Raw genomic sequence first — 19569 nt, 5'->3', positions numbered from 1 at the left:
ACGTGGGACCCAGGATCTACAACAACAGATAGTTCTCATCAGACGACGAGGACACTAGAGGTCGTAGCCACAGTGGCAGCCGCTCACGGAGCAGTTCCAACTCCAGACCCCGGACGAAGACGCCAGTCCCGTCCCCAGCCCGTCCGGCTGCGGATGGGGAAAAAGGAGCTCAGAAGACGCCACCACAAGGCCAAAAGCAGGTGAGCTGGGCAGAGAGAGTACAGGGACTTTCCGCTCCTTCAAACGACCCCCGTTTCCAACAGCTGCAGAATACCATTGCATCCCAAAGCGCCAAGATAACTGACGAAATAAGAAAATTAAGGCCTTAACGACCAAATTAGAACAGGTCCTCAAACAGAACCAAGCACCCCCGCACCCATGTAAAGACGCAGAGCCACCCCTCGCAAAACCGAGAGAATATGTAACCGTCCAAATGATCCACGACACTGAAGAACGGATAATCAACTCTCTGCAAGTTTCAATGTCCACACTTCTCCAAACACTAAAGAGAGAAAATAGAAACTATTCACCATACACTCACGCGACATGAAACTATTTTTATTCAACACACAATTGCCATTCAGGCATTTCAAACTCAGTACCGTAAACGAGCCTATTCGGACGAACACGGCCAGGGCCCCTCGCAGTTACACAGTCGCACCAGCTCATCCAGCAGCGATGCGGGTCACACCGCATTCCGACACATCCAAGATGGCCACGCACCATAAAAGCAGCCAAAATGCAGAACACATCGAAATTTGGCAGTGGAATTGTAGAGGTTACAAGCGCAAAGCGGGTCTCCTCAAACAATTTATTGCCACCACTCCAATCCGTCCAGACCTTATCTGCCTGCAGGAAGTGAGAGCCGATAAGGCCCCGACGCTGGCGAGATACTACACGATAAGTCAGCCCCTGATGCCATCGGTTGCTATCCTAGTGGCAAAAGAGAACTGTGGTCGAGCATGCCGTGCCAGTACCGGATGCAAAACACTTGACGGTCGAGGTTGTGCCCAACAAGCGCTGCCGAGCAAGCACCTTTATCATAAACGTCTACAAGCCCCCCAAGCCTAGGAAAGGGGACTTCACAGATCTACTATTGGCTGCCTCTAAGGAAGCGCAGTGTAATCAGCTCATGATCATAGGAGATTTCAAAGCGCCCCACAGAGAGTGGGAGTATTGCAATAACACAGCAAGAGGTCAGTTTATAGTGAAAGCTTGTGGGGGTTGAATGGGGAGATAAGTACGTTCTCCCCACTCAATCGCGGCTGACACGGTTCAAAGCCGCCCGGACCCCACCCCGTGATCGCGTACGCTACCGAGCGCTTGCCGACCACGGCGGGCCTTGCTCTGAGGGAACAAAGGAACGACACATTGGCTGACACAAACAGGCATTTATTGCTACAGAAACAATAACGCCAGCTAGCAACAAGGTACGCTAACGAATCGAGGTCGTCCGACTCGCCAGCAAGGTTCCGAGCGAATGTTCGCCCGCGCTAGGGCAAGGGATATAAACTCCACAGGCCGGACGAGACGAGTACGGGAGCCTGTCTCCCCGTCGCTTCTTCGCCCCGCCGGCGAAGAGCGGAGCCGCGAGCGACACGTCCGCCCGGTGCCGACGATCCCAGCCGAAGCCCCTCTCCCGCGCGCGGGCTTTGGCAGTCTTCGCGCAGCGATGCTGGCGCCCTCTCTTGCCAGTTAATGTAACTCACAAGGAAACGCGCTCAGCCTCGAGGTGAGACCACCGCTGCACGGTGCCTCGCGGGAAAGCAAACTCAGGGGGCTGCAGGGCAGGTCCCCACATCCCCCCAACCTTAAATAGACCCACGCGCCTGAAAGTACATGCTATGGAGGAGTCTCCTGGTCTTCATGTCCTTGAGGCACGTCTAGCAGCGGAGGTCACGCCGACAGCGTCCACGCAGACTTCCGCGGTATTCCGAAGGTGGCGTGAAGGTCTCTGCTGGGACGATTCGCATGGCCCGCGGACTACCGTGTCCACAGGCCCGCGAATCGAAGGCCGGTGGGAAAACTGCAGGCCAGGATCCTGCAGTAGTCGCCAGGGCAGCAGCAGCCGGAGGTGACTGCTGACTGGTCTCGCCACAGCTGCCCCGGATGGATGCGGCGAACAGGATACAGGCCGCTCCGTCGCAGCAGGTAGCAGCGAGACGATGTGCACCGGACAGCAAGCCTGGGTGGCTCCACCGGATCTGCAAAATTGCCGAAACGCTCTCGGCGTGCCTTTAACGTAGGTCACGGAAACGGCATCCGCAAGGGCCTCGTGGCACAATGCCTAACTCGCTAGCAAAACATGTTGGCGGCTGCGCAAACGCAAAGTTCGAGTGAACAAAACCCTTTCTTGAGTTGAACGAGACTGCTCAGTTCGTGCGAGGTTACAAAAAAAAAAACGGGCGGGCAGCAAAGTGCGCTCCCTCTCAATGACACGGTCCGGTGGTCGTGTCTCTTTTAACGTGGTGCAGGCAGCTCCGAAAAGCCCTACCGCTCCGACAACGACCGTGACCACAACAAAGACCCAAAACGGGTTATGTGCGCGCAGCCGCGAGGAGACGTCAGCTTTGTGGGGTGGTCCTACCCCGCTCACTGCACAAAGCAGCTTCTGAGCGGTCGGCACCCACCGTATCGGACGGTGTCGGAGCGCCCGGTGCCGAGCTGCAATACCAGCGAGCTCGTAGCGGCACCCGTGGCCCCAGGCCACCCGGCTCCCGGAGCCGCGACTCCCAGACTCGAAAAAGAGACAGTAGAGAAAATATATACAGAAACTCGGACCACCCACGCGGCTTCCGTACTCCCTCGCTTCGTGCTCGGCGACTCCGCGGGCGCTAGGCCTCGCGCTCCCTCGATGCGGACCAAGTGATTCTCACGAAGAAACTCCAAGGAAAAATGTGCTGAGCATGTCGAAAAGTTCAAACATGCTGCAGCGCAATACTCGCACTCAAGAAAGCATGCCGCAGGTCGTAGCGATCAAAAATCACTCTAGGCCTAGCACTTGTCAAGTCCGCACAAAGAACTTTCCTCGAACCGAACCGACAGTCGTTCAATGTTCCAAGAGCAGGCCCCACGTTGGGCGCCAAGATATGGGGCCACTCTGCGTCCAGCCGGCCGGGAAGGCGAGCTTCCGTGCAAGCTACACGCAGGCGTTATTCAAGTACGCAACACGTTTCCCCAACCCATGGCGCAGAGTCGCAGCCACGGCAGGTCCGGACGAAATAGGCAACGGCAGGGCACGCTAGGAAATAGTTTATTATCCTAACGCGAGGTAAAGCACACTGCGGAAGAATGTTCTATCCGTAAAATAGATGTTGAGCAGCTCACCAGGTCGTTGACGTCGTCTGCGTTGGTGTTCGGGGGCCGGCGGGCAGCGGAAGGGGTCCGTGGGGCAGTTAAGTAAGGTCCTGCAGCGAGAGTCGCTTCCCGCCGCGCGTTCCCCCCTTTTCTCCCTTCGGGCATTGCCTCCCTGGCAGCAAATCGTTACCGTCAAGCTTAGGCGTGCTACCCTCCCCGCAGATGGCAGCGCGCTGCCGTGACGTCACGTCAGTGCTGGGACGGAAATGAGCAGAGTCACGGGGGTGCCTTCTCTCCACATTCCTGGTGGCCAGCGCGCCCGTGTAAGTCACGGTCGCCGCTGGCGCGGGGGCGCCAGATGTGGGGGTTGAATGGGGAGATAAGTACGTTCTCCCCACTCAATCGCGGCTGACACGGTTCAAAGCCGCCCGGACCCCACCCCGTGATCGCGTACGCTACCGAGCGCTCGCCGACCACGGCGGGCCTTGCTCTGGGGGAACAAAGGAACGACACATTGGCTGACACAAACAGGCATTTATTGCTACAGAAACAATAACGCCAGCTAGCAACAAGGTACTCTAATGAATCAAGGTCGTCCGACTCACCAGCAAGGTTCCGAGCGAATGTTCGCCCGCGCTAGGGCAAGGGATATAAACTCCGCAGCCCGGACGGGACGAGTACGGGAGCCTGTCTCCCCGTCGCTCCTTCGCCCCGCCGGCGAAGAGCGGAGCCGCGAGCGACACGTCCGCCCGGTGCCGACGATCCCAGCCGAAGCCCCTCTCTGTGACAAGTGAAAGCAGTTTTCTCCTTGTCCCGCTCATTCATTTCAGCGGGGGGGGGGGGGGGGGGGGGGGGGGGGGGGGGGTCTAGAGATGGACCTGGACCTATGGTCCACTGAAATTTAGTAAAGCTTTTTGTGCCTGTTTCTTGTGTTCGGGAGGCTTCTTAAGGAGAAGAGGATGTGGGATACACTGGTATCCCCCTCCTCGTCCCCGCGCCAGCGGCGACCGTGACTTACACGGGCGCGCTGGCCACCAGGAATGTGGAGAGAAGGCACCCCCCGACTCTGCTCATTTCCGCCCCAGCACTGACGTGACGTCACGGCAGCGCGCTGCCATCTGCGGGGAGGGTAGCACGCCTAAGCTTGACGGTAACGATTTGCTGCCAGGGAGGCAATGCCCGGCGGGAAGCGACTCTCGCTGCCGGACCTTACCTAACTGCCCCACGGACCCCTTCCGCTGCCTCCGCCGGGCCCCCGAACAACAACGCAGACGACGTCAACGACCTGGTGAGCTGCTCAACATCTATTTTATGTATAGAAACATTCTTCCGCAGTATGCTTTACCTCGCGTTAGGATAATAAACTATTTCCTAGCGTGCCCTGCCGTTGCCTATTTCGTCCGGACCTGCCGTGGCTGCGACTCTGCGCCACGGGGTGGGGAAACGTGTTGCGTACTTGAATAACGCCTGCGTGTAGCTTGCACGGAAGCTCGCCTTCCCGGCCGGCTGGACGCAGAGTGACCCCATAAGCTATACACATGATAGGACTGGAACTCTTACCTTACCCTGCCTTTCCCACACGAGAGGGAAACAGTGTGACTCCTGTCCTGACCTCACCCTGCGTCAAGAACGTAAGCCACTCGAAGTGGACCAACCTAATGGAAACATTGGGGAGCGACCACTGCATCCTAAGCACCTCTATCACTTCATCCAAAATCCAGAGAACCATTGGACCAGCCAGAATAACAGACTGGCCAAAATTTCGCAACTTGGAATTTTCCGTGGGACATATAAAATCTATCCAGGATTGGAGCGCGGCCCTTCACCAGGCTCACAGCACCGCCACCGAAGTCGTACAGCGCACAAATGAGACACCTGAGGTAGACAGGCACCTACTCAAATTATGGGATCAGCGTGCGAAGCTCGTTCGGCGTTGGAAGACCCAAAAGTTGAACCGACAACTTCGAACCAGTATAGTCGAGCTCATGGAAGAGGCACAAACGTACGCCATGCAACTCTTGCATCAGAACTGGCAACAGTTCTGCGAGTCTTTGCGAGGCGCTTTGGGCACGTCTCGGACATGGGCAATTCTCAGAAACTTGATAGACCCAACCAAATCCAAGACCGAAGCGACCCGTACATTCAAGCGGATTTCCCACCTGTTCCCAGGTGACGACGAAGCTCTTCTCGAAGTGCTCCGTGAAAGATACATAGGAACTGCGACTACAACACCTGGCACGATTACTTACCAGGGCACCCCAAATCGAGCTTCGGATGCCCCCATAACGACGGCAGAAGTATACGCTGCGGCGCGATCCTGCGTTCGTAATGCGGTGGCAGGTGCGGACAAAATCACCAACACCATAATACGCAGCCTAAGCAAAGACCAAATTCAGGATCTAACTCAGTACATAAACTATGAGCTCTGGGAAAAGAATATCATCCCTCAAGAATGGAAACACTCCGAAATCATCGTCATCCCAAAACCAGGGAAGCTGCCCACACTTGAGGTGCTCCGCCCCATCTCGCTCACGTCGTGCCTGGGCAAGCTATACGAGAGGGTGATCTAAACTCGTCTTTAGAACTACATAGAAGACAACAACCTCTTCCCTCCTTCCATGATCAGCTTCCGATCCGGGCTATCTACCCAAGACGCCTTCCTTCTACTCAAGGAGGAGGTACTGGCGCATGTTCCAAGCGGAGGGGGGCACCTTGTGATGGCCCTTGATCTCAAAGGTGTCTTCGACAACGTCTCACGATGCTATCCTCACAGAACTGAACAACGTAAATAGTGGGGAACGCGTCTTTCAGTACGTCCCAAATTTCCTATCCAACAGAACAGCTACGATCGGCATAGGAGGTACACGCTCGGACCCCCAGGACATGCCACACAAAGGCATGCCTCAGGGTTCGATCATCTCCCCTCTTCTTTTCAACATCACGATGGTTGGCGTGGCCCAAAGCCTTCAAACAGTACCGAACATTGGATTTACACTGACAACATAACTATCTGGACTACCAAAGGCTCTCTGGCGGCCAAAGAAGAAACTCTGTAGGAGGACGCGGCCGCCCATTGCGGACTACACTGTGCGCTGGAAAAGCCAGAGATCATCCGCATAGAAGGACGTAACTACAAGTCTCCAGGAGACATTCAGGTCCTCCTACACAGCGTCCGCATCCAGGAGACCTGACAGATACGCATCCTTGGCTTATGGCTCCAGAGTAATCGAAAAGTCACCCACGCTATCAAACTGTAATCCACCACAACACAGCAAGTCGCCGAAATGATCAAAAGAGTGGCACGCAACCGGACAGGCATGTGCGAGGACACGCTACGCCTCGTCCAGGCACTTGTGGTGAGCCGCGTTTCCTACGGCCTACCATACCTGCAATTAACTCGACAAGAACTCACCAAAGTCCATGCCATGCTACGCACTGCATACAAACATGCGCTGGGCATTCCTATCTACACTTCGAATGCCAAACTAGAAGCCCTTGGCCTCTCCAACTCATTTGAGTAGATCCAGGAGGCTGTTCTCTCGCAACGTGCACGCCTCCTTCGCACGGGCACCGGTAGGCAAACTCTGGAGCGGGTAGGCTACCCGGCAGACGTCCAGATAATACAAAGTACAACCAACCTCCCAACAACATATCGCTCGCGGGTGCACGTCTCCCCGATTCCCAAAAACATGCCGAGCAGAGCCGGGTCGGGCAGACGCTCAGCCAGAATAGACTACTTGAAACGGACGGCGGCACGTGTACGTTGACGCAGCAGCACACAGCGAGGTCACACGGGCGACGGCAGTTGCGGTGAACTCCTCCCACAACGAGGTTGTCAGCACCCTCCTTGAAATACACGACGATCACGGAAGCAGAGGTGGCAGCAATCCTGCTGGCGATACAGTATGGCGACGCCCATAACCAGGGTGTACACGTCATGAACGACTCCCAAGCAGCCTGTCAGCTCCTACTTGCAGGCAGAATACCTAAAAAGCTGTTGGGCATAGTAACAAACTCTATGAGCGCCAATTCCTCCCTGAGACATCAAATAACGTGGGTGCCTGGTCACGCGGGATTAGAGGGCAACGAGGTCGTGGCCGCACTAGCTCGAGGACATACCAACTGAGCGGGCTCCAACCCCAACTCAAGCTTTCTTCCCGAAGTTCCCGTCACCTACAACACAAGACTTCACTTCCTAAAGGACACAACAACAGCACTTTCCCCCTCCACATAAGAAGCTTAACGCTCAGGAAGCTCAGGACTGGAGGAAACTCCAGACTGATACATTCCCCAATCTTTACAAATACAACATCATTTTCCCCGAGCGCTACAAAAATGCCCGTGGTGCGAAGACCGGCCCGATGCATACCACATTACATAGAGAAGTAAGGGCCCGTAACCCCCGGACATCACAACATATAGAACGGAGGAGCAATGGGAGACCTCTCTGCTCAGCTCGGAGCTTGATCAGCAGCGCACACTTGTTGCCCAGGCTAGAGCGGCGGCCAAGGCCAGTGGAGTCTTGAAATGAAGACACCACCCATTGTATCCTTGAAGGTATTGGTGAGCGCTACTAAAATACGAAAAGGGACGAACTCACAGGACAAGCGCTGTGTTCATCCCTTTTCGTATTTTGGTAGCGCTCACCAATACCTTCAAGGATGCATTTCTAACTAGCCCCAGTTGTAGCTCTTTTCACCCATTGTATATTTCTCCTAGAGTCTTATTTTCCTTGTCAATAAAGTTTTCTACTACAACCGATCTACCCTTCCCCCGCTGATGCGCCTTCCAAGATCGCCCTCCCACCCCTCCTCGCAACTCCACTCCCTACTCCTCACTCTTGCAAATCCGCGTGTGGCCTCGGCGATCAACCACGACGACACCGGTGCCGATCGCGGAGGCCATGCTCCTTGAAGCAGGCCTTCCATGGGAGCCAAGAGGTGGCTGCACTGACGCTCATGGACACCCCTCATTGGTCTCTTCACTGGCGCCGTGCATTTGTATGTTTAGCTTGATTGGCTTAATTGCTGCCTGTGCACGTTGCACGTCTACCTCATCGCGCGCTTTTGTCACTCTTGTTGCGGTGCGAATGTTTTGTTGCCTTCACAAAACTCGGGCCCTGGTTGTAATTCGGAATGGCGGACGGGAACACCGTGCCCATTTCCATTGTATTCAGCGGTAGAGATGATGAAAGCGGCCTCAGGTGGAAGTGACGGCCACTAGCGAGAGGAATTGCTTCCGCAAGGCCGGCTTTGTCGAGTGTCTGATGCCGGGCCTGATGCTTCGGAAGATGACCAGCCCGGCGGTGATTTGTGGCAGTGCGTCATCGACTCCGACATGGGAGGTCATGACATTGGTTGGAATGATTTTATTTCTGTTGGGGACGACGCCAGCACCGTGAAACAGTGCACGGATGAGGGCATCGTTCTGAAGTGCAGGGCGAGAGTGATGTGGAGGAATCAGATGAGGATGAAACTTCGAAGCGAGCACCCGTGCGCCTGTAGCAATGAGCTACATAGAGAGCATCAGACAACTTGTCTATGCCAAGAGCCTCGGCAATAGCACGCTCCTGCTTTAAATAAACTGGAAACCTCTCTCATCAGATCTGCGCTGCAAAAACAGACGTCCATCACAAACTTTTTTGCAAAAAAAAAAAAAATTTGTGTTTTGACAAGCAACTGTCTTTAAAGCTGTGGTCCACTTATTACGAACTTCGGGATATAATGAACGGATGCCGTGTGACGCTCATGTTCGTTATAAGCAGGCTCAATTGCATTTGGAAACATCATAGGGCTTGCAGTCCAGCAAAATCGATAAGCTTGAGCTAAGCCGGTTACCTGTCCCTGTTAACACTGTGTTTGGGGCGGCCTTGCACAACCAGTGTTTTGCCTTCAGGGAGCATGTAGGGGTAGTCCCACTTATGTCCTTTTCACAAGCTGTCTTGTTGTGTCTTGCTAACAGTGCCTCACCTAGCCATTAATCGACCGCTGACAGTAAAGCTCCGGAAAGGAGGCCACCTTACAATGCTTGACGACAGCATGCAGTAAGCTCCACTATCATGTGAAAAAAAAAAAAATTGAACTGTGATATTCGACTTTTTTTCACTGATAGCATTTGTTGTACAAAGAGTTACTATCATTACCACTACTACTACATGATTCCTGCTTCCTTATTTGATGCTTAGTATGCCTTACAGGTACAACAAATTACCGTATTTACACGGTCGTAAGTCGACCCTCCCACATCACATTTCAGAAAAAAAAAAAAACTTGGAGGTCGTTTAAGCTTGGCCTTTAATAAAAGAGCGCGATAGCACTATCCTGTGCACTCCGCTTATCGTCAGCCGCTATCAGCCGCTATCAGTCCCACAGCTCGTTGTTCTAACGTTGTCCTGCAGTGAAATCTCGCACTTCGCAAAAAGTCACATCATGGCATTACGTGGAACAGCTGAAAATTTTGCCTTGCTGCAGATGCCACACCTGTATCAACCATTGTGAAAGTCGAACTTGCAGCCCGGAACGCAGTTATTCGTTTCTTTGGCGTAAAGAATGACAGCCATCTTGAATGTAGCCATGAACGAGCGCCGGACGCTTACTGAACGCGGAGCACAAATGATGAATGACGAAGCACTACATTAAAAACTTGCGAAAAGCGGCCGGCAGTAGTCAAATGTGTCAGAGCTATGGTGGAAGACAGAGAGGTGCTCGACGCGGCGGGAGAGGAGACGGTGCAGCCGCGCTGCAGCGAGAGAGCGGTCACTTATTAAGGAAAAAGCCTTTAATGGCTCATACTCGCGGTGTTCGTCCATCCGTGACACTCTTCAACTCGATACGAAAAAAAATCTTTGTGCATGATGGGATTCTAACCACCATCCTTCCGTTCTGCAGCTGAACGTGCTAATGACTATGCTACTTCCTGCCAATGCATATGTAGTTCTCCTTGTCTAGAACGCTGGAGAGTGTTTGCAGAAAGGCATCAAGTCAGATGGATGCCTCCCAAACACCCTCCAGTGTCTCCAGCATTTAAGATTCACAAACAATTTTGTATTTAATTAACATCTTAGCCACACATCAGTAACATAAGCAGCAACACGGCGCTCAAGACTTTCGCCTGACCGCACTTTAGGTCAACTAAGTGCCCCCCTGAATTTTGTGACTGGAAGGGAGCACCGCCACTAGGGGCAGCACGTGTTCAGCGGACTTAGCTCTCCGCCGCCGCTTCTGCTGGCATTACTATGGAACAGCGGCATACATGCAGAACATTTTTGCCCTTAACCGGTATTATTAGCCCCAAACTTTAAAATATACCTGTGTTCGTTATTTATACGCCTAATTCTAAGCAGGTAGAGGCTTTCATACCAGTCGCTGCACAAATACCGCCATTTCAGACAGCAGAGCTTGACACCGGAGGCGCTTGTAGCGAAATGTTTCTTCGAGCCAGCCAATTAAAGAGCCGTTTCATGACATCATTGGGTTATCGGCAGCTAAGCTGACAGGTGTACGACGATCAATGTGCGAAACCGTCTAGCGCATTCCTTTTGACTGCGACTGCAGAAGACGTGCTCTGATCTGCTTGCTTGTACCTTCTATACATTTGGCATGAAGTGCATTATTATGCACTAGGTGTTTTTTGTACGTGGCTGCAGGAGCGGCTACGCATTTTGCAAGGAGTAGGTATCGCTCTTCAGCGCTCTCAAAGACGAAGCTCACCTAGATGCATGGCGAAGAGCCATTCCCCGCAGTGATCGTGTTCTCCAATTCACACAGCAGTTGCGTCAGCAAGAACACGGTACTCTCGTGTTGGGTAGCGCAACTTGTCGTGCTATTCTTTCATCGGATGCAGTTCCAACCATCTTTCTGAATTGTCCCAGTTACCTGTCAAAGCCTGTGAAGAGGAAGAAAAGTGTCGCGAAGCAGTTTTCCGAAAAGATGCTGCAATGCCTGATGCTTACAACCTTACCATCGACGAAATGCTTGATAAGCATCGCATTTCATTTCCATGCACTGCGCACAAAGTAGATTTGACTGCGCATCTTCTAAACAACTATGTTGCAGTGGGGATGCAACAGTTCCGTAGCAAGTCGCGCTACTTGAAAAATCTCGCGAAGCTCGTGTAAGCAGCAAACACTGTTCTGGCAGCTAAGACGTCAAATGTAAAGGCGACCTTGGCGAAAACAGCCCGCCGTCAACTTATCGAATGAGGGTGCGTCTTCCGCAGTTCCTACGGGTCTTCAACTGTCTGGCAGCGTGAGGCAACGTGAAACGGAACAGCTGCAGAGCAACTTTGGTAGAACCAACGGCATACGCTGATTGATAGTTGATACGCCCAAGCTATATCGCCACAGTGTGTACAAGTGCCTCTGCCAAAGGGAACAAAGACATCCAGTGCTGGTTGTGTTTCTGTGTTGTACTTCTAGCTTTTCTGTATTTGAATTTTTATTTTCGGCAGTGAAGCAGATGCATGCCGGTTTCCTTAAATCAGATCAGCGACCTGCTTATAATGCTTGAGGTTACTTTTCTTACAATAATAAAATAAGAAAAAGTGACTACAAAGTTTCCTCTTGTCATTACATGCCGTATATGATTCAGAAATCCATTATAACACCGTTCAAATTTTGCCGCCACGCGGGACACGTGACAGGCTTGAGCAAAGCACAGCTTGCATATATGTTGGCAGTTGTGTAAGTGCGTCTGCTCTCGCACTCAATGCATGCTACATAGCGCTCACTTGATTGTGTTCAGTAAATACCTTTACATGACCCAGGTTTCTAGTAAACCTCAAATTTGCACTCTAATGCTGCCTTGCGCTGAGCAGACAGCTACTGGCGCCGTCAACTAAGCGGTCACTCATGCAGCCTGTGGGGACCTGCCCTGCAGCCCCCTGAGTTTGCTTTCCCGCGAGGCACCGTGCAGCAGCAGTCGTACCCCGAGGATGAGCGCGTTCCCTTGCCAGTTACATTAACTGGCAAGAGAGGGCGCCAGCGTCGCTGCGGGGGAGGCTGCTGAAGCCTGCCCGCGGGAGATGGGCTCTCTTCGGCCGGGATAAGCGCCGCGATCGGACGCGTCGCTCGGTGCTCCGCTCTTCGCCGACGGGGCGAAGAAGCGACGGGGAGACAGGCTCCCGTACTCGTCCCGTCCGGCCTGCGGAGTTTATATCCCTTGCCCTAGCGCGGGCGAACATTCGCTCGGAACCTTGCTGGTGAGTCGGACGTCCTTGATTCATTAGCGTACCTTGTTGCTAGCTGGCGTTATTGTTTCTGTAGCAATAAATGCCTGTTTGTGTCAGCCAATGTGTCGTTCCTTTGTTCCCCCAGAGCAAGGCCCGCCGTGGTCGGCGAGCGCTCGGTAGCGTACGCGATCACGGGGTGGGGTTCGGGCGGCTTTGAATCGTGTCAGCCGCGATTGAGTGGGGAGAACGTACTTATCTCCCCATGTCAACCCCACATCTGGCGCCCAACGTGGGGCCTGCTCTTGGAACATTGGACGACTGTCGGTTCGGTTCGAGGAACGCTCTTTGTCCGGACTTGACAAGTGCTAGGCCTAGAGTGAATTTTGATCGCTAGGACCTGCGGCATGCTTTCTTGAGTGCGAGGCGTATTGCGCTGCAGCATGTTTGAACTTTTCGACATGCTCAGCACATTTTTTTTTCCCTGGAGTTTCTTCGTGAGAATGACTTGGTCCGCATCGAGGGAGTTCGAGGCCTAGCGCCCGCGGAGTCGCCGAGCCCGAAGCGAGTGAGTACGGAAGCCGCGTGGGTGGTCCGAGTTTCTGTATATATTTTCTCTACTATCTCTTTTTCGACTCTGGGAGTCGCGGCTCCGGGAGCCGGGTGGCCTGGGGCCACGGGTGCCGCTACGAGCTCGCTGGTATTGCAGCTCGGCACCGGGCGCTCCGACACCGTCCGATACGGTGGGCGCCGACCGCTCTTAAGCTGCTTTGTGCAGTGAGCGGGGTAGGACCACCCCACAAAGCTGATGTCTCCTCGCGGCTGCGCGCACAAAACCCGTTTCGGGTCTTTGGTGTGGTCACGGTCGTTGTAGGAGTGGTCGTTAGGCCTGAGGCTTTTCGGAGCTGCCTGCACCACATTAAAAGACACATGGCCACCGGACCGTGACGTTGAGAGGGGGCGCACTTTGCTGCCCGTCCGCTTTTTTGTAACCTCGCACGAACTGAGCAGTCTCGTTCAACTCAAGAAAGGGCTTTGTTCACTCGAACTTTGCGTTTGAACAGCCGCCGACACGTTTTGCTAGCGAGTTAGGCATTGTGCCACGAGGCCCTTGCGGATGCCGTTTCCCCTCCCGTGACCTACGTTAAAGGCACGCCGAGAGCGTTTCGACAATTTTGCAGATCCGGTGGAGCCACCCAGGCTTGCTGACCGGTGCACATCGTCTCGCTGCCACCTGCTGCGACGGAGCGGCCTGTATCCTGTTCGCCGCATCCATCCGGGGCAGCTGTGGCGAGACCAGTCAGCAGTCACCTCCGGCTGCTGCTGCCCTGGCGACTACTGCAGGATCCTGGCCTGCAGTTTTCCCACCGGCCTTCGATTCGCGGGCCTGCGGACACGGTAGTCCGCGGGCCATACGAGTCATCCCAGCGGAGACCGTCACGCCGCCTTCGGAATACCGCGGAAGTCTGCGTGGACGCTGTCGGCGTGACCTCCGCTGCAAGACGTGCCTCAAAGACATGAAGACCAGGAGACTCCTCCATAGCATGTACTTTCAGGCGCGTGGGTCTATTTAAGGTTGGGGGGATGTGGGGACCTGCCCTGCAGCCCCCTGAGTTTGCTTTCCCGCGAGGCACCGTGCAGCAGCAGTCGTACCCCGAGGATGAGCGCGTTCCCTTGCCAGTTACATTAACTGGCAAGAGAGGGCGCCAGCGTCGCTGCGGGGGAGGCTGCTGAAGCCTGCCCGCGGGAGATGGGCTCTCTTCGGCCGGGATAAGCGCCGCGATCGGACGCGTCGCTCGGTGCTCCGCTCTTCGCCGACGGGGCGAAGAAGCGACGGGGAGACAGGCTCCCGTACTCGTCCCGTCCGGCCTGCGGAGTTTATATCCCTTGCCCTAGCGCGGGCGAACATTCGCTCGGAACCTTGCTGGTGAGTCGGACGTCCTTGATTCATTAGCGTACCTTGTTGCTAGCTGGCGTTATTGTTTCTGTAGCAATAAATGCCTGTTTGTGTCAGCCAATGTGTCGTTCCTTTGTTCCCCCAGAGCAAGGCCCCGCCGTGGTCGGCGAGCGCTCGGTAGCGTACGCGATCACGGGGTGGGGTTCGGGCGGCTTTGAATCGTGTCAGCCGCGATTGAGTGGGGAGAACGTACTTATCTCCCCATGTCAACACCACAAGCCTTAAGTTGACTTATAGTCTAGAACGTTGGCACAGATATAAAGGGACGTCCCATCAACCAAGAAGAGTCGTTTCAAAGAGGCGAACATCATATATGCATCGAAATAAAGCCCTTCTGCCAAGCACCCCCATAGAAACACCAGCAAAACGCGCGACCAGAAAGGCCTCCAGTAATGGTGCTGCCCCTGTGCCCGCGCCGTGCGTAAAATTCACACCAACTCGCCACGCCTCGCGCCGCCGTCGGATCACCTCTTCTTCCACCATGGTCAGAGCCAAAGAGAAACTACGCGCGAGCGGCGTCAGCTCTTCCGTCGGCTACCGACACTCCCCGGCGCCGCTGCGCTTCTGAGTGGCAGTTCTGAGTGACGGTGCCGCCGCAATTAGATAGCAGCGAGCACCGAGTGCACAGTTGAAAGTAAACAAAAAAAATTCAGGGGGGCACTTTGTTCACCTAAAGTGCAGTGAGGCGATAGCCTTTAGCGCGGTGTTGCTGCTTTTGTCACTGACGTGTGACTAAGATGTTGATTATGTACACAATTTTTTGTGAATCTTAAATGCTGGAGACATTGGAGGGCGTTTGGGAGGCATCCGTCAGATTCGATGCCTTTTCGCAAAACGCTCTCCAGCGTTTTTATGCTAGACAAGAACTACATATGCGTTCACAGGAAGTAGCGCAATCGTTAGCACGCTCGGCTGCGGAACGGAAGGATAGTGGTTCGAATCCCGCCGTGTACTAGGATTTTTTCCTTATCGAGTCATCGATGCAGCATGACCTGAGACCGGACAAGGTCATGGCCACATGTATGAGCCATTAAAGGCTTTCACCTTAAAGCTTGGACGATGCCTATTAAGAGTAGAACGCAAATGCGTTATCGGGCCACCACCGCCAATCAGCAACCACAGTCTGAGGCCACGTGGGCCAGTGCCGATTTGCTGCTTATCGACAGCCACCATCGGCCGCTGCGCGCAGGGTGGGGATGCCAGTTCTGCGCGTTGACATAGCGGCTGCTCAAGGCCAGCACCAAGAGCGATGCAACGGAGCCACATAGCAAAAATGTAACCACGCTGTAGTGTGCCTGACATCTCGTTTGTCTCGCCTTTATTTATGGTGCGATGCTTTGATTTCGATTTTAAGTCAACCCCCCCCCCCCCCCCCCCCCCCCCTTGGATTTTCACATTTTGAAAAATAGGCTGACTTACAATCGTGTAAATATGGTATGCTGATGATGGTCAAAAACAAAATTTGTTTGCAATATCTGTTCATTTTCACAGCCGTGTTTTGTGCAAAAGCGTTTGTCTTCAGTTTGAAATACCTGTACCATTACTTGAAATTATTCCAAAATTTTCAGTTAGACTCGCAACAAAAAATTTCATATTCACACACCTCTACTGGCAATGTCTTGCACTTTGTTTTATCCTTTACCACATTTTCGCCGTGGCCTTCGCTGAGACCTCGAGAATTGAAAGAGACGTGGAGGAGAGATATGTGGCTGGCATGCTTGTTTGCTCCGATGCCTATTAGCTCCAACTCCATGTGCGCCCAAAAACTGGTTCGCGACCAGTGAAAATAATAATCAGAGGGGTCAATAACTTAACGATTCACTGCCTTCACTGTGATTTGCAATGCTCAGCATGTCATTTGCATCGCTTGATGTTTTCACCCTTACCATACCGAGCTTCTTACCCTTACCAAGGTTTCGAGAAGTATGGGTGATGTGCAGAAGAGCGACAAGCTATTGTGAGAACACCACAGTAGAAAAAAGCTTCCCAAGTCACCTAAACCGTTTTGTCACATTTTTGCCCAGAATCTTTACTTCAAGTCAGGCGCTGCATCCACATCCACTAATGTGCTCACCAAAATGTGCACGTTTATAATGCTCCTGCTTTAATTTTTGAGCATCCTCTCTCAGACGGTCATTGACACAGCGTCTTGTTTAGCCAGTACATTATTCCTGCATGACCACTCCAGTAGAATAGCTCACAATGGACATGTCATACTTCTTTGGGCAGCCATGTTTACTATCAACCGGATGCATGGACATAGCTTCCGAAGCTTGTTTGGAACTGAAAGAAAACGGACTAATCGCGGTTCTTTGCCGCGGCTGCACGAGAATTTATGGAGGTCACATACAACAGCCGGCCTCATTGTCTTACCCAGACTTTGAAGCATCTGTTTCAATTTCTACAGCAGGGTTGGTCGCAGCAACTGGTATCGAAAGCGAACAAGAGAAACCTACTGCAACAAGTTGTCTTGCCCACTTGTTGGTGCACGACATACCGCACTTAGTGTCTCGTGCTGCTTCAGCCAATGCGTGGAAGCCTGAGGGGGCAATTTTAGAGGGGTCAATAGATTTTAAAGTCTATCAAAATCGCCTGAACAAGGACTTAGCAATAGCACGTCGTGAACATTTTGCAAATATTCTGGAATTTAAACCAGGATCCACAGATGTTACATGGAAGTGATGAGCTTCACCATTGAATTATAAGGCACCACCGAATGTGATCCAGAAACTCAATGTAGACCACTTACAGATGCCTTTAACAAATATTTCGTCAATCTTAAGGTGCAAGGTACCGTTCACAACAATCTGGAAAACATTCGATGGAACAGAGACACAATTTACCTGCACCCAACAAGCAAGGCTGAAGTGTTTACAGTTATAACGAGCGTAAACAACAGTAATGCCAGAGATGTCAATGGTGTTAAAACGAAACCTCTTAAATATGTTGCTGATTGCCTTGCCTCAGTTATAACACATATCTTCAACCTTGGTCTTAGTTAAGGTGTCTTTCCCCACAAAATGCAGCTTGCACGGGTAACTCTAGTTCATAAAAAGGGCAACAGGAATAACATGAACAATTATCGCCCTATCTCTATCTTACCTATTCTATCTAAAGCTTTCGAGAAAGTGACATTGAGCCGCTTTAGCAAATTTGAAGAAAAACATAAGATAATAACTAACTCTCAGTATAGCTTTCGGCGAGGTTTAAGTACAGAATTTGCTCTTCTGACACTAAAGGAACATATATTAACACATTTCGAGCAAGGTAATTTGATACTTGGAATTTTTCTGGCCTTTGCCAAGGCGTTCGACCTCATAAATCATAAAATATTAATTCTAAAATGTCAGCAGTATGGTTTTCGTAGCAAAGCCACACGTTTAATACAATCTTACTTGGAACATTGAAAACAAATAGTTAAAATAGCTGACTCGGTCTCTGAACAACAAGAAATGTGTAGTGGTGTACCGCAGGGCAGTATTTTGGGTCCATTATTCCTCAACATGTACAAAAATGATATTACAAACATTTCCCCCACTGCAAAGTTTATTATATATGCCGACAACACGAGCATTTTTTTCGCAGGAAAAGATATTCAAGGATTATTTGACTCCGCACAATCTACACTGCTTGCTTTAGAGGAATGGGCTCAGAAAAACTGCCTGACGGTCAATGTGTCCAAAACTAAATGCATTTTGTTCAGGTCTAAAGGGAGAAATATAGCAGTAAACAGAAATATAGCCTTAAACTCTATCCCGATTGAAATTGTTTCTACTTTTAAAATATTTGAAGTTAATTTTCATGAAACTTTATCCTGGGATTATCATATCAACCATCTAGCAAAAAACTCTCTCAAGTTATAGGCCTCATATATCGCAACCGCAGTATTCTGCCCCGAAAGGTTATGCTGGCCATCTATAACACTCTGTTCTCCTCAAGGTTAAACTACTATCAGTTAGTCTGGGCGTCTACAACAAAGAAAAATGTACCAAAAGAGCTACAGCTGGGGCTAGTTGGAAATGCATCGTGCACTCTTCCCTATTCTGTGTATGATTTGACATTAATATGTGTGTATAGTCATGTTTCTTCAGAGAATAAACAGTTGTTAGAAAGCGTTTTGTCCTGTGTGTTCATCCCTTTCCGTATTCTTATAGCGCTCACCAATACCTTCAAAGAAAATGTACACAGTCGTTTTCACACCCATGAGCTATTTTTAAAATACAATGTGATGCCTATTATGACAATGTATGACTACCGACTGAGTAAGCTTTATAAACTGGAAGTAAAGAATGGTGGTACATTTTTAAAACAGTTAGCGAACCTATGAAACAACACCCCGAGTCACGTCACCCGTTACAGCGAGTACTGGAATGTCAAAACATACCGCACAACTTATGGTCATGAAACACTGCTAAATCAGTTGCCGAGGTTATTAAATAAACTGAACAGAGAAAATGTACAGTTAGAAATATATACATTTAAATAAATCAGAAAATATTGCATGTCCAAATGATCATGCTTGAGTGTCACTGACAATCCGAAATTCCACTTCTTTTTTCTTTTTCTTAATACTTGAGTTTGTTTCTACACCTATATACTTTTCAATTGAATCATTTCCCCTTACCCCAAGTGACCATGTTAACCTACCGGTTTTCGATTGTATTGTATCCATGCTATTTCCCCCAGACAAGTAAACTGTAATTATGACTGTCTTGAGTAAAGCAGAAATTTGGGCAAGTTGGTACGTATCCATTTTGAAACAGCGCAACAAAGACGAGACGTGGAAACTGAGGTGTAAAGACAAATGTTTGTTTGTCTTTACACCTCAGTTTCCACGTCCCGTCTTTGTTGCGCTGTTTCAAAATGGATATGACTGTCTTTTCTTGCCTTACTAGACTATAACTGCATATGCATTTTTGTTCTTATTAGTTGATAAAATTTGATTTGTCATTGTTTCATCCCTTAAATCAAGATAATTTTATGTTCTGTCCATCAGGCTGTATGTTCTATTATATGTTCTCTCTATTAATTTATGCCGTATATCGCAAAATTTCACGTCGAATTCTGTCTAGAAAAATGGAATTTATTTATCAGGGTGTACTGTGAGCTGTACTGTGTATTGTATCTTTTTTTTTTTGCCTATAAGCATT

General features: G+C 51.2%; 1 protein-coding gene across 1 annotated transcript in view; it reads right to left on the bottom strand.

Moving 5' to 3' along the window:
* LOC144124506 (proteasome adapter and scaffold protein ECM29) overlaps positions 1-19569 on the bottom strand; it is a 409805-nt gene that overhangs the window by 237778 nt on the left and 152458 nt on the right.

Source organism: Amblyomma americanum, chromosome 3 (assembly GCF_052857255.1).
Source record: "Amblyomma americanum isolate KBUSLIRL-KWMA chromosome 3, ASM5285725v1, whole genome shotgun sequence".
NCBI lineage: Eukaryota > Metazoa > Arthropoda > Arachnida > Ixodida > Ixodidae > Amblyomma > Amblyomma americanum.
This window is presented reverse-complemented; position numbering and strand designations above follow the sequence as displayed.